Genomic DNA, 15,811 nt, shown 5'->3' with positions numbered 1-15,811 from the left:
AATTTATGTAGATGCATAACAATATGATTATTATCTATAGTTATTATATTACAAATTGCTTTTTCATATCATATACAGTTCAATGATTATTTTCTTAGTCTATATTATGTAAATTCATCTATAAATTTGCTGTATTGTAAGCTATTGTATATAAGTGTATAAGCCAGTATATATTGTAATCTACATAAATAAAGTAGGCCTACTCAATCAATAAATCAATCAATCTCGCATACTTGGACTAGGAGATCTAGATAAGATGCCATCTTATTTATCTCTTTTCTGTATAGGGCTACTTTTTATAGAAATAGAAAGAAAAATAAAAATCTCAGTATCCTTTTTGAATTATTTAATTACAACAATGTCCGAAACATGTTGTGATTAAATGATTCAAAAAGGGTATTGAGATTTTTATTTTTCTTTCTATTGGACTAGGAGTCCTGGTTGTGTAGTAGAGAGGACCAGGAGTCCTAACTCCGCACTTGATAAAGGCAATTATTCAATTCTCTCTCACGTGTGTTGATGTTCTCTCTCTCTCCTCTCTGGTTGGTTGAATAATTTAGCAATAGGTACTTTCATTAATTTAATTTGAAATATCTGGGCACCGAGCTTCGCTCGTTATTTATTTATTGATAAACAGAGAACAATTATTCTTTAAAATGAATGTGGAAGGAAAAACAGGCACAGCCCAAAACTGTTTCTTCCCCGAATTTTGATTTATACACTATAAATGGTCCAAAAAGTAGGTTATGTTTCATACACTTGAATTCAGGTCCAATTTTCAGTCAAAATATTTAAAAACAGAAAAGTTCTAATTAAGATTGTTTACAAACCAAATTGAATAACAAAATAACACTCATCAATCACTTAAAACTCTATATAACTTTATATATAAATCACTGTAAAATAATGATTAACTTTGTATATTTTGATATACTCTAATTTAGAGTGATAAACCTTGTCATGTCAACAAATCAGATTATTTTGTATCTATTAAAATTTCTCGCGAGATACGGTAAGCTGTTTGAATGATTACACAGCTGATCTCCCACACAGGCACACGCATCTTCTGTTGTCGACAGACGACGAAATCTGTTCTTCCAAGGATGAATATTATCCTTTTAATGTCCTTCAGAGAGTTTTTCCAGGGATGAGACCTAGTGCAATCGAATCTTTATATTATAAACCTACTATGTTCTGAATTTCTTGAGAATCGTTAGAGCCGTTTTCGAGATCCGGTGAAATACAAACATAAACATCTGAACATCCAAACATATAAACAGAAATTGCTCGTTTAATAGTATAGAATAAGTATTTAAGCCAGTATAATTATATTGTAATATATTTTTATTGAACTATTAGTGAGGTCCACGTTATAATGGCAGTGGAGAAAGATAGGGGAAAAACGTTGCCGATCCTCTGTCTTGTCAATGCCTTCTATAGACGTTAGCTGATACAGGTTTATTGATGTAATATTAACTGTTCATTCTCGTTAAAAATAATCAATTATATTTTATTTAGCAATAAATAATATTTTTTAATAATTTCATTATGAATTTTCATCATTAAGATGAAATATTTTGTTAATTAATTCTGCATTGTTAAAAGATGTTCTGGCAACAGAGCAAAGCGAGAAAGAGATAGCGCTATCCGCTTTGTTGAATGAAAGACAAGGATAGAAATACCATTGCTAATCAAACATGAACCTCACTATACGCTTACTCACTCATCTTAATTCAGAATCAAACATTCCCAAAACATAGTGAAACATTTATTATTTATTATTCCAGTTATTCATAAATGGTTTTCAGTAACTATTGAGTATCAAATCACGTTGTCTTTTGAAATGAGTGACACCACCTCTATAACGTGGTCCACGTTAAGCTGCGTACACATATTCGCGCTTCCAACCCGTACCGAGAACGCTCCTCCCTCGTACCGCCCTCGTACCGCCCACGTACCACCATCGAACCACAGTCGCTCCGCCCACGCACCCATCATGAACGTTACGGAAGATGTTAGATCTTCTCGCGTTCCCCGCTCGAACCACTGTTGCTCGCCGGTCGATCATCAATCGCTCTGCTGGAGTGACGTTCGGTTGCGGAGCAGAGCGAAAGTCTGTACGCACCTTTATAATGACAGTAGATAAAGATAGAAGAATAGCGATGCCGATTTTTTGTATTAATTAATTATATTTCTACACTGTCAAAAACATAATTGTCATCGTTGTGGACCTAGTAAAGGATAGTACAACCGGCTTTCTCGAATGATAGACAAGGATAGCAAATCCAAAGTTGATCAAATACTGTCATTATAACGTGGACCTCACTATAGCAACTTGATTTGCTGATAATACTGTATTATGTCAAATGTCAATTTTATTATAACTGTCACTGTCACTTCGGAATATCAATAAGGACGGTAGCAAACCACACTTTCAAAACGTATCGTACGACGCTATGAACTGAAACCATAATATAGAAAACTATTTGAAAAATGAAAATGATACACACACATAAAACCGTACTATGTAATATTCATAACGGACCTTAGACACAGACAACAGCTATAAAAAGCCACAACAATGGAATACTTAAGATGACAAACGTACAGGTTTTATTAAACATAGAGGTGACAGTGGAAAGGAGTGGTGAAAGAGGAAGAAGAAGAAGAGGAAGAAGAAGAAGAGGAAGAAGAAGCAGAAGGTAGAGGACGAAGTAGAAGAAGAAGAGTTAAAAATTGAAGACAGGACTCGAAGAAGGGAAAGAACAAAGGAGAAGGAAGAGGAAGAGAATAAGAAGGAGAAGACGATGAAAAAGAAGAAGAAGAAGAAGAAGAAGAAGAAGAAGAAGAAGAAGAAGAAGAAGAAGGTAGAGAACGAAGTGGAAGAAGAAGAGTGAAAAATTGAAGACAGGACTCGAAGAAGACAGGAGAAGAAGGCAAAGGAGAAGGAAGAGGAGAAGAAGAAGACGAAGAAGAAGAAGAAGAAGAACAAGAAGAAGAAGGAGAATAAGAAGGAGAAGACGATGAAAAGGAAGAAGAAGAGAAGAAGAAGAAGAAGAAGAAGAAGAAGAAGAAGAAGAATGTAGAGAACAAAGTAGATGAAGAAGAGTGAAAAATTGAAGACAGGAGAAGAAGGCAAAGGACAAAGGAGAAGGAAGAGGAGAAGGAGAAGAAGAAGAAGAAGAAGAAGAAGAAGAAGAAGAAGAAGAAGAAGAAGAAGAAGAAGAAGAAGGAGGAGAAGAATAGAATGAGAGACGATGAAAGAGAAGAAGAAGAAGAAGAAGAAGAAGAAGAAGAAGAAGAAGAAGAAGAGAAGAAGAGAAGAAAAGAGGAAGAAGAAGAAGAAGAAGAGCAAGATGAAGAACAACAGAGACAAGAAGAAAATTATGATGATGATGATGAAGATCATGATATGGAACAAGAGGAGGAAAAGGAGTAGAAAAGAAAGAATAATAAAAAGTAGATGATGATGAAGAAGAAGAAAGGAAAAGAGGAAGAAGAAGAGGAAAGAAGAAGGAGAAGTAGAAGAAGAAAACGAGAAGAAGATAGAGGTGTAGAGGTGTGGCTCTATGCATAGAAATGCATTCTTCACCCATTTCATCAATAACTACTTAGCCTACCCACTACAGACATACGCATAACATCTAAATAGGGCGTATCCTAAACATAGACTACTCAACAAAAAACCCCTATAATAGGCTATTATTGTGTATTAATCTATTCTACACACAGATCTATAAACATTTGAACATAGAGAACAGTATTGTCCAGGCCTGGATGAATTTGAATTCTATAATGAGGTCCACGTTATAATGGCAGTATTATTCGATTAACATTGGTGTTAAGATTGATATCCTTGTCTATCATTCCAAAAAGCTGATACCGCTATCCTTTTCCAGCTCCGCAATGTTGCCAGATGGTTTCAACAATGTAGATGTGTTATTTATTATCAACAAAATATTCAATATTATGGAAATTTGTTATTGAAAAATATACTTTCCTGGCCGATAAAATATGATTGGATATTTGAAACAAGAATGAATAGTTGATTTTGCATCAGATATACCGGTATCAGATATCCTCTATAGAAGGCGGTTAATCGGCAACGTTGTTCTTCCATCTTTCTTCACTACCATCAAAACGTGGCCCTCACTGCAGGACTAGATGGATTTGAATTCTAGATGCATCTCTTTCTGGGATTAACTGAGCATGAGTGTTTTGAATAAACAGTTTATTTTCTCGTGGACAATGGGAAGATTATGATCGTCCCATCTATACAAAGGTTTTCTTTGTTATGCATTTATCAATATTCTTCTCCATCTTCACAATGATGATCACAGAGGATAAAAGTCGGTAGAAAAATGAGGACTTTGGTATAAACCGAAAATGATAGTTTTGACCATTATCCTTAGGATGGAGTAACTGACAACTAACAAGGTTTTCATTTCGGTTGAAGATTGTTGACTGATACAGTTGAAATTCAGAGTGCCAGTTGCACAAAAGCCGGTTAACTTTAACCGTGATTAATTTCACAAAAGCTGGTTAATCTTAACCGTGATTAATTTCACGAGACTCAATCAGAAAAGCCGTCTTTTCAAAAACGCCTCCTGGGGTTGGTTCTCGTGAAATTAATTACGATTAAAACTTAACCGGCTTTTGGGCAACCGGGCCAGAGTGAAGCAAAAGTCTGAAGACTAGTCTATATTGTGAGGTCCACGTTATAATGTCAGTAGAGAAAGATGGGAGCACAATGTTGCCGATTCTCTGCCTTGCCTCTGCCTTTTATAGTGGGATCGAACCGACCAATCTAATTTGAAAAAGTATCAATTGTGACTGAGAATAATCGATTAATTTGAGATATCGTTCAATTCACATTGAGAGTTCATTCATTTATTTATTAATTCATATATTGTTGTTCATGTTTTTGGAAGTAATAGAAACAAATTATTGAGTCGTAGTTCCAAATTGTGCCGCTAGGTAGCAGCAGTTACTGGGTGTTCAGATCGCTAGACTTGAAGCCCCGCCCCTACTTTCTCCTGATTGCTCAACAACCAATAGTGACATCGCTCGAAAGACTGCCTGTTGATTGGAGTAGCAACTGTGTTACATTTTAAACTTTCTGGTATTAAAGAAGAATAGGATAGTCTAGCTATTTTTCTCGTAGAGTATAGATTCACTGCAGTGACATATTTGATTAACATTGGTGTTGCTATCCTTGTCTAGCATTCGACAAAGCAGATAGAGCTATTCTCTCCCACCTCCTCAACGTTGCCAGATTGTTTTTCAATTTCTATGTAGAATTATAATTAACCAACATAATGTTTTATCTCAATTATAACAATTCACTATTGAAACATTGAAAAATATATTCTCTTGACAGTAAAATATAATTGATTATTTCAAACAAGAATGAACAGTTAGGCACACCAGTTAGTCAAGACAAGACAAGACATGATCAGACACGTTTAGTCACAATACTTCACATAGGCTTATGAAGACTAATTGCAATGACTAATCAGTGTGTGTTGCGTCATAACATAGAGAAACAATAGCATAAGTAGATATCCCATGGTATAGGGAGTTTTGTCGTAACTTTTTCTGTTATCTCACGCCGATAGACCACGTAGTTCTTTCCCATAAAGCTATGTGACGCTGGCAGTCTCTCATATTGCGCCGTTCATACAATCTCACCCGGCCAAAACAGTAAAAATCTACAATAATCGAGAGTAATCGGCTTGATATAACAGTAAAAGCTACGACATAAACGCCCTATACCATGGGATATCTACTTAGGCTATTGTTTCTCTATGGTCATAAGCAATAATGTGAAGTATTGTAACTAATCGTGTCTTGTCTTACCTAACTGGTGTGCGCCTAGCCTAAATCTATATACATAAAAGCGAAATGGCACTCACTCACTTATTCACTTGCAGAACTAAAAATCTACCGGACCAAAAACGTTCAAATTTGGTAGGTATGTTCAGTTGGCCCTTTAGAGGCGCACTAAGAAATCTTTTGGCAATATTTTAACTCTAAGGGTGTTTTTTAAGGGTTTAAAGTTCGTCTTTTAGCATGTTTATTCTTCTTATTCTCTTAATTATAATTGAAAAATGTCCATACAATATGTTAATATAGAACTATAATCTAGAGAGAGTACCTCTGCGAAACAGTTGTTAACTGGTAACTAAATTAATAATTTTGTCAGGTTGGCATTAAGTTGAGTTGACTTTGTTAGGTTGGCACCAAGTTGAAGATTGAAATGCATTTATCGCGGAAAAATTGATTGGGCACTGCTACTTCAATCAGAGCTATTCCTGGAAATATTATATTACTAGCCGTCAGGCTCGCTTCGCTCGCCATATCCGTTTAGCCAGACGTTTAGTCTGGACCCCCGACTGGATCGTCCTAACATATGATAAAAAAGCTCAAATGAAAAATGCAGGCGATCGAAGCGAGCCTGCTGATCTCATTCTCGGACGATCCAGTCGGGGGTCCGATTGGCTAGACGGATATGGCAAGCGAAGCGAACCTGACGGCTAGTGTTACATAAGATACATCGTTGTCAAGTGTACTCCTTAGAATTACAGTGGCAAGGTAGACGCAATCGACAACACTGTCTTCCCATCTTTCTCCACTGCCATTATAACGTGGACCTCACTAAAGATGTGAAGCATTGTGTAGCCTACATCATTTCTGATCTGGAAGAAAGTGAATCATTTTTACGTCATAGAACAACTGACCTTGACACACCATTCTGATCTATAGTGATATAGCCTACACATCAATTATTGTCAGAATAGGTTGAATCTCGAATGGTAAGTTATGAGGTTAATCATGAAGGATGCTGATCGTTTAGATTACATTTCACTACAGGAGATGCAATCATTCTTTTGATTTGTAATGGATATCGAAGATACCTTTATGTTTCTTACAACTCACAATGCCCCATGCTTGCATAATAACATCAATTGAACCGGACTTATAGGAACAGTAAGGTCAGGTAAAGCATAATGAGGTCCACGTTATAATGGCTGTGGAGAAAGATAGGAGAACAGCGCTGCCGATTCTCTGCCTTGCCACTGCCTTATATAGAAGGAAGGCTGATATTGGTATATCCGATGTAATATCAACTGTTCATTCCAGTTTGAAATAATCAATTCTATTTTATTGTTAATAAAATATATTTATCAATAATTTAATAGTAATTTCTCATAGTTTAGATTGGATATTCTGTTGATTAATAGAACTTCTACATTGTTAAAAAACGATCAGGCAACCATGCGGAAATTGATATTAACTGTTCATTCTTCTTTCAAATAATCTTTTATATTTTATTTGTCAAGGGAATGTATCTCTCATGGATTGGATAATGAATATTCTTGTTTGAGATTTAATATGTTGTTGATTGATTATATTTCTACATTCTACAGCATTGTTGAAAAACGATCAGGCATCCATGCGAAGCTAGAAAAGGATAGCGCTGACTGTTTTGTCGAATGATAGACAAGGATAGCAACACCAATGTTGATCAAATACTGCCATTATAACGTGGACCTCTCTATAGTGAATCTACTATACGAGAAAATAGCTTGACACTATTCTTGGATAATACCAGAAAGTATTCTTTATTCCTTATTGATTCATACAACAAGTATATCATCAAAAATGATAGGGAGAGAAAAAAATTAGGTAGCCTTGTGCTATTCCTCTCCCAAATTTATATAAAATGTTTCCTATACTGTCTAGATAATACTCGCATTTATAGTACTTCTAAAAGATGAAACTTTCTGCAGGCAAATATAGCTCTGTAATATGACTGGAAGTTTGCTGTGTTATTTGAAAACTGATGGGTGAATAACCGTGGTTTAAAAGGATGAAGTCATTCGTCTTTAGTGAGCATTTGTCTGATCACGCATTCGTTTAAGTCTAGATAAGAGGATTAATAACAGTTTAGAAATGAGTGCTTTTCAAGATCATTTGAGGAGCTAGCTTAAGTCATATACTACATAATATCTTTGCTTCTCTTCTCTTATTCTTCTATCTCCTTCTCCTCATTCTCCTCCTCCTCCTCCTCACCCTTCTCCACCTCCTCCAACATTATGTTGGATTAATATTGATGTTGCTATGCTAGCCTATCATTCGACAAGGCAGAGTTCTTTTTCAAACACTCTGTATAAAAGCGCTATCTTTTTCCAGCTCCGCAACGATGCCATTGAGTTATAATAACATGGAGAAAAGGTATCATAAGAAGATATCCCATGGTTGTTTATGTTCCAAATTTCACTGTCAACTCAAGCCGATAGTCCTAGTAGTCCTTTTTCGTGAAGCTTTGTGACGCTGGTAGTCTCTGATACTGTGCCGTTCTTACACTCCCAACAACACACTAATAATAGACAGTAGTCGACAGTAATCGGCATGTGATAATGAAAAATCTGGTGTGGCGCACTCACACAACTTTCCTTGCCGTTATGAAAATTGATCACCTGACGCTAGTGTGCACACGCATCTTAAGTCTACTTATAAACAAAGATCTGAGCCAGCTGGTGACAGGACAATAACGCTGGAGACATACGAGGTCTACTATCTCTTCATAGTGAATCAATTAATAGAATCAACAGTAGTTGCCAACAGTTTGCAATTGAAATAATAACATTTTCTAGAATTTTGTGCTTATTTTCAATTTTAGGTGAAAATGTTACTGAACATCAATTGTAGAGATTTTCATGCTTAATCTTTTCCACTCCAAATGTTTTGTTTAAATCTCATCTGAATCCTGATAATTGGGAATCTAAAATCGAACTTTGCATAGATGGGGCTGAGCTCCTGAAAGTTTTACAGATATGAGACTTGTGGCAGTTGATAGAGCTTATCAATTACTATTTTTGGTATAAATTTTATCGAAATCGTTGGAGCCGTTTTTGAGAAAATCGCGAAAAACCCTGTTTTTGACAATATTTTCGCCATTTCAGCCGCCATCTTGAATTGCATTTGATCGAAATTGTTCGTGTCGGATCCTTATAGGGGATGGACCTTAAGTTCCAAATTTCAAGTCATTCCGTTAATTGGGAGATGAGATATCGTGTACACACACACACACACACACACACACACACACACACACACACACACAAACACACACACACACACACACACTTGGAACTTGGACATTTGGAACTTGAACGACCATGGGATATCTTCTGATGCTATCTTTTCTTCTCTATGATATTTTTGTCTGGGTCAGCTGTTCTCAACCGTAGGGTCTATAACCCTGTTACAGAAATTTAGAATGTACTACTTTCTCGGGTCTATTGCATGGGAAAATTCAAACAAGTAGCCAGTTTGAATGAAAAAGACTGAGAAATTGTCAAAAAACCACAGATTTATTGATACTTTGAAAGAACGGTTTCGGTTATTACACCATTGTCAACTCTAAACCCTAAACAGAGTTTATCAGAGATTGACAATGGTGTAATAACCGAAACCGGTCTTTCTAAGTATCAATAAATCTGTGGTTTTTTGACAATTTCTCAGTCTTTTTCATTCAATATGAATAATTACCACAATATCAACTTCTCAACTACACAATAAGTGGAAGTAGCCAGTTGGTTATTAGGATATGAAATTACTAAAATATTAGCTCGTTTAAAATGATCAATTATATTTATCCGTAGTGAGAATATACCTTTCAAAATTATTCAATCACAAATTTTGTTAATAAAGTATTTGTACTCAATGTGATAATTGAAATTCTGAATATTCTGTTAATTTATCACATTTTTACGTCGTTGAGAGACGATCTGGCAACGTTGCGAAGCCTTTTCTAGCTATCTGCTTTGTCAAATGATAGACAAGGATAGCAACACCAATGCTAATCAAATACTGCCATTATAACGTGGACCTCACTATAGACTAACATAGTTCAAAGTTACTAGATCCTTTCATAATATTCAGTTTATGCCACCGATCTCCCGCTCAAAGCATGAACAATTTCGTAATCCACAAATAAATACGACACTCTTATGACACAAAGATAGATTAAGTTGGTTTCCAGTTGACAATAAAGTAGTCATTCATTGTGAAATAATTCTAGCTGCGGTGGTCCTATAAATTCAAGCCTCATCTATATATCTAGTTATATTCATACCCTATATATCTGTCAGTCTCATCTATATATAAATCCTCACGACCTATATACCGATATACCTGGATACCTTTATATCTGAACTGTTGTATAATCGCATGATCGTAAAAATAGACGTCCTCCAATCGGTTGGTGTTTGAAAATAAACTTGAAATTTGACGCAAGGTAACTGGTTTCACTTACAAAAACGAGAATAATTTATGTGATCGGATATTATTGTCATTTTGTTGTAAATTGTTGCTTGGTAGCCTATCATGATACTGATATACTAGGCCTTTATAGTGAAGTAAGTAGTTTCTATACATACTGTGGAAGATTTGTAGGATATTCACTGCATCAATATTTTAGTAAATCCAGTACAATCTAGTATATCTAGTTGACCGAGCGAAGTGAGGTCTAAGATTCAAGTCTACGGTTTTGCATTTCTCTTCATGTTTAAATGTTTATGTGTTGCGCATTTACAGCAAAACGCAGCAATAGATTTTCATGAAATTTGACACGTATGTTCCTTTTTGAATTTCGCGTCGACGTATACATAAGGTTTTTTTAAAATTTTGCATTTTAAGGATAATACAAAAGGAAAAGGAGTTTCCTTCGAACACCAATATTACCGTAAAAATCTGGTGTAACGCATTCACACAACTTTCCTTGCCGTTATGAATATTGATCACCTGACGCTAGTGTTCCCGCGCATCTCAAGTCTACTATTCAAAGATTTGAGTCAGCTGGTGACAGGGCAATAACGCTGGAGACACACATGAGGTCTGCTATCTCTTCATAGTGAATGATTTAATAGAATCAACAATAATTTGCAATTGAATAATCACATTTTCTCGAATTTAAAGCTTATTTTCAATTTTAGGTGAAAATGTTACTGAACATTAATTGTAGAGATTTTCATGCAATCTACTCCACTTGATTTTTTTTTGTTTCAATTGTATCTGAAGCCTGATAATTGGGATTCTATCTGCATTGATGGGGCGGAGCTCCTGAAATTTTTACAGATATGTGACTTGTGGCAGTTGATAGAGCTTATCGATGACTATTTTAGGTATGAATTTGATCAAAATCGTTGGAGCCGTTTCCGAGAAAATCACGAAAAACCCTGTTTTTCACAACATTTTCGCCATTTTAGCCGCCATCTTGAATTGCATTTGATCGAAATTGTTCGTGTCGGATGCTTATAGTGAAAGGACCTTAAATTCCAAATTTCAAGTCATTTCGTTAATTGGGAGATGAGATATCGTGTACACAGACGCACATACACTCATAGACACAAACACACACACACACACACACACACACACACACACACACACACACACACACACACACACACACACACACACACACACACACAGACCAATACCCAAAAACCAGTTTTTCGGACTCCGGGGACCTTGAAACGTGTAGAAATTTAGAAATTGGGGTACCTTAATTTTTTTTCGGAAAGCAATACTTCCCTTACACCTATGGTAATAGGGCAAGGAAAGTAAAAATTAGACTAGAATATTCATCATAAATCAGCTGTCTAGTGGACTTTAATACTACCTATTCAAAAAAAACATCGAACATCTTGAAAATATGTATCTTTCCACCAACGTTAGTAGACAGTTTTCTACTAACTTTGTCTTTCCATAAACTGAGACCATGATTCTAGTTTGGAGTTTGGAGTTATTGATATAAAACATTATTTTTTACATTTTTCTTCTTTAATTTGATGATTAAAACTGCAACAAATATTATTGAAAAGAAATTGATTTGTAGGGTATTATCACAATGACTACGTGTATGTGCATATGTGTATTATGTCGAATCATGCTTGAGCCTGTGCCTGCACTTTTTAAAAGATAATAGATAAGATAATTTTGAATAAAATTTAGAATTTAGAAATAGGCCGACACATCTAGAAAATACCTGAGTCTATACCTAATTCATGCAGGTGAACGGGCTAGAGTCAAGAAAACTTCAATTAATCTTGCCATGCCTGATTTAATAGGTTTATACTATAGAAAATCACTACAATTTGAAATAAGTGAAAAATACAAACAGTTTCAATAAACATTGGCAACTAAAATCGAACAACAGAAACAACAATTTCATGTTACTTTGTTGACATTCTTCATCTGATTCGGGGGCGCATTACTATCCCCGTTTAGATAGCAATACGTCACAAAACCAAACAATATCAGTCATCAAATAACAAATAATTAACTTCAACATAAAATTACTCAAGAAAGAAAAGCCCGTTGAACCCAAGTTTCGTCGATAGTAACCCATATAACCCATTTCATAATAATTTTGAATCCCCACTTTTGATTGACATTCTCGAATGAACCTTTGTTTCACTACACTGCACTTTCGTTGGTTTGTACGTTGCTTTATCGTCGGGGTTACAGTACCTTGTTTTTGGCGGTGAGCTTTTACCGGTTGAATTTGGCTTGACGGCGACGTCCTCTTACGTCCCTAGACCTGTCGTCTGAACGGGTGTCTTGAAGCGGTTTACATAAAGTTGCGGAACCAAAGGGGTGGTAGTACAAGAAGTTGGTTTGGGGACACACATGAACCGCTGTAAATAAATGTATTACAGCATTAATTTCTAACTCTTCCTACAATTCATCAAAAGCTAAAACAGGAGTTATCTATTGATTACAATTAATTAAATTCTCTCATTCTTTGAATCCTCATTTTATATAGATTTTTATCTTTAAACTACTGATTCTTTTTATCAGAATTAATGGATCTTTCTTCACAAATAATTCAAATTGAAATGATGCTAACTTATATGATATTTTTCGTTTGGTTTGCGAAATCAAATATAATTTTTCATATAGTAGCTCGGCTAGTATTGTTGGAAACTTGTGCGCCAGCCAACATTTATTTTATTTATTATTTATGAACTATAGGACGCAATCCAAGTGTAAATAACGGGCATTCGCCCAAAACTGCTCAGAACCTTAATTAAAAATGAACATTCCAGAGTTTATGATTTGATTTACCTACAAATACAAGTCCAAAAACTAGTATCAACTGAAATTATGAATTTATCACCTAATAAAACAAGACACTTTATAACACAATAAAAGAAAAAAAATATTGAAAATTTCACTTTAAGGAAAGATAATGTTTGCCTTATAAGATTCACCTTTAATTAAATAAAATTAGTAGACACATAGAAAATAATTTAAATTGTATTAAAATTTGAACATTCATTAATATTAATTTCCTGGAGAAGAAAAACTTTCTTCTTCATCTATTAAGATTTCTATCATAAAAAATTTACTAAATCATTCAAAAGCCTTAATGACATAAGAAAACAGAGTCTGAAAAATATAAATTAAAAAATGTCATAAACTCAATATGAACAATTCTTAAAAGTTTCATTTCAATTTAAAGGCTATCTTCCTGACTTTCAGCAATACTCTACGATAATATATCTCCAGGAACAATAACTCAAATGTAACGTAACTGAAAACTTTCTATACTTCTGTAGAAAAAAATTATAAGTATCTTCCATCACTAATAAAATCAAAAGGATTATTCTCAATCAATATTATTAACTTGAAAAATAACAGGCTTTGTTGATAAAATCTTTTGATTGAAGTTTCACTTAATTAATTTCCCTAAATTATATTTTAACCTTAGTTTACGTACCTTAGCGGTTATTTGAAGAAACAATTATTCGTACATGATGAAGAAACACAATTAAACCTTTCAGGACATGGCACTACTAGTAAATTTAAACATTAATAAAAAATAAAACTAGCTCCTACATTAACTACTGAAATAAACTGTAAACCTGCCCAAAAAGGGCGAAACATAATGACTACATCTTTACTCTCGTAGTGCTCCTAGCAAAGTGTCCTCCGGAACGTAATCTGGTCTGTCGGCTGGGGAATCGCCCCACTACTGTATTTAGAAACAGGTCTCCTATTGGGCGAATGGAATCAATTTGACCAATCGTCGCGTGGCTTCTACAGCCTTTGGACCAAATAGTAACTGCAAAATCGGTAGTTTGTTATAATTTCAATGCTTGCTGTTTTCCAACTTATCGCATTTTATGTCGCGACAAGAAGGCTAAGTTTTAGAGATAATTCCATAATCTACATTCCTCGACGACTCGGAGCCACAATTTTTAAATATCTATCATGGGAAACTCGAAGTCATGGCCGTTCATAATAGAGGGAGAAAATAATTTATTTCGCTAACTCACTTACAATAATGGCTCTAGTCTATTGCGTATTAAATTTACTATTATAACTTGGGAAAAGGCCTGAATTAAGGAGAGTGCCCGGCACACTCCCCTTCCTTCCGGTGTGAAACACGCAAAAAGAAATCTAATCAGGATATGTTACCATAGAGGCATTCTGTATGATTTGGAGAGTCGAATTTCTGGATTGATAGTAGGATCCAATTTGAAGCGGGCCCTCTTCAAAAGAAATCTCTTTAATCATTCCGAAATTCAGCAAAATGTATAACTAATTGAGATTTGTGGCAAGAGTCTTTAAAACTGTGGCAAGAGTCAGGACAAAACAATATGGACGTGTCCACCTTTTAAGTAGGTACTAAAGACGGACCGAGTATAATAATCTTGAATACTTCAATCACTTTATTGAGTCCCTGGTTATTTTCTTGGCAAACTCTAACAAGGGAAAACGTTTAAAAGACATCATAGTTTTAATTGGTTCTATGTTACTCTGCTGTTGTAAAATATGAAGTACGTTTGATCATAATAGTAAAGGATGAAACTTTTTCACTCAGCTGAATGTATTGAAATCTAACTATCATTACTATAGAGTTGAGAGTGCAACATATTTTTAACAATATAAAGCAATTCAGTAGGCAATACTATTCTACATAGACTACGATTCAAAGATAACAATGATTGAAATTGCATTATTAGATCAACGCGAGAGCTATATGACACAAGCGCGATTTTGCATTCCACAATCATGAGAAAAACACTTTTCATTATAATATTCCAGTAGGAAATCTTTACGACAGAATGCTAGTCAAAACAAAACTATGATCGAGTGCCAGGCTATTATTTATCGCAAACTCAAAGTACGTGACATTTTCTCTAAACACTGGAAGAATAATTCTCAAGGCATGATTTAATAATATGAAAATTCAACTGTAACAAACTATCTTAGCATTGGACTGCTACTGCTTGACTTCTGATTACCAACATTATTGAATTTACCAACACATTAACACATTAATAGGCTACTAATACACTATTACTGATTCTCAAGTTCACTGACATTTTCAACCTTACTGGAGCCTCACATAATTATTTCTCAACAATAAACTTCATATCCAACTAGTTTCAATTACTCTACTAGGTCTCAAAATATCTCAACTTATTCAAATGGAAAACTTGATTGCAATTTTACTATTCATCAGGTAAAAAAATTTATCATTTCATTAAAGATTTTCCTATTTTTTTTTATTTATTAATTCTTTTTGACTACTTATCTCTAAAGGGTCCTACTACTGTTAATTACCTCAATTTAATTTTCCCAACAAAAATTCTATTTCCTTTTGACACGAATTTTCCTACATATTTCTACTTTCATATCCCCAATTAAATTTTTAATCAACCTTTCAACTCTCAACTACAGAATAATTTAAACTCATGCTTAACTCAAGAGATTTTCCCTTTTCATT

Source organism: Nilaparvata lugens, chromosome 12 (assembly GCF_014356525.2).
Source record: "Nilaparvata lugens isolate BPH chromosome 12, ASM1435652v1, whole genome shotgun sequence".
In the NCBI taxonomy this organism is placed as follows: Eukaryota; Metazoa; Arthropoda; class Insecta; order Hemiptera; family Delphacidae; genus Nilaparvata; species Nilaparvata lugens.
The sequence above is the reverse complement of the archived record's forward strand: the minus strand, read 5'-3'. Positions refer to the sequence as shown.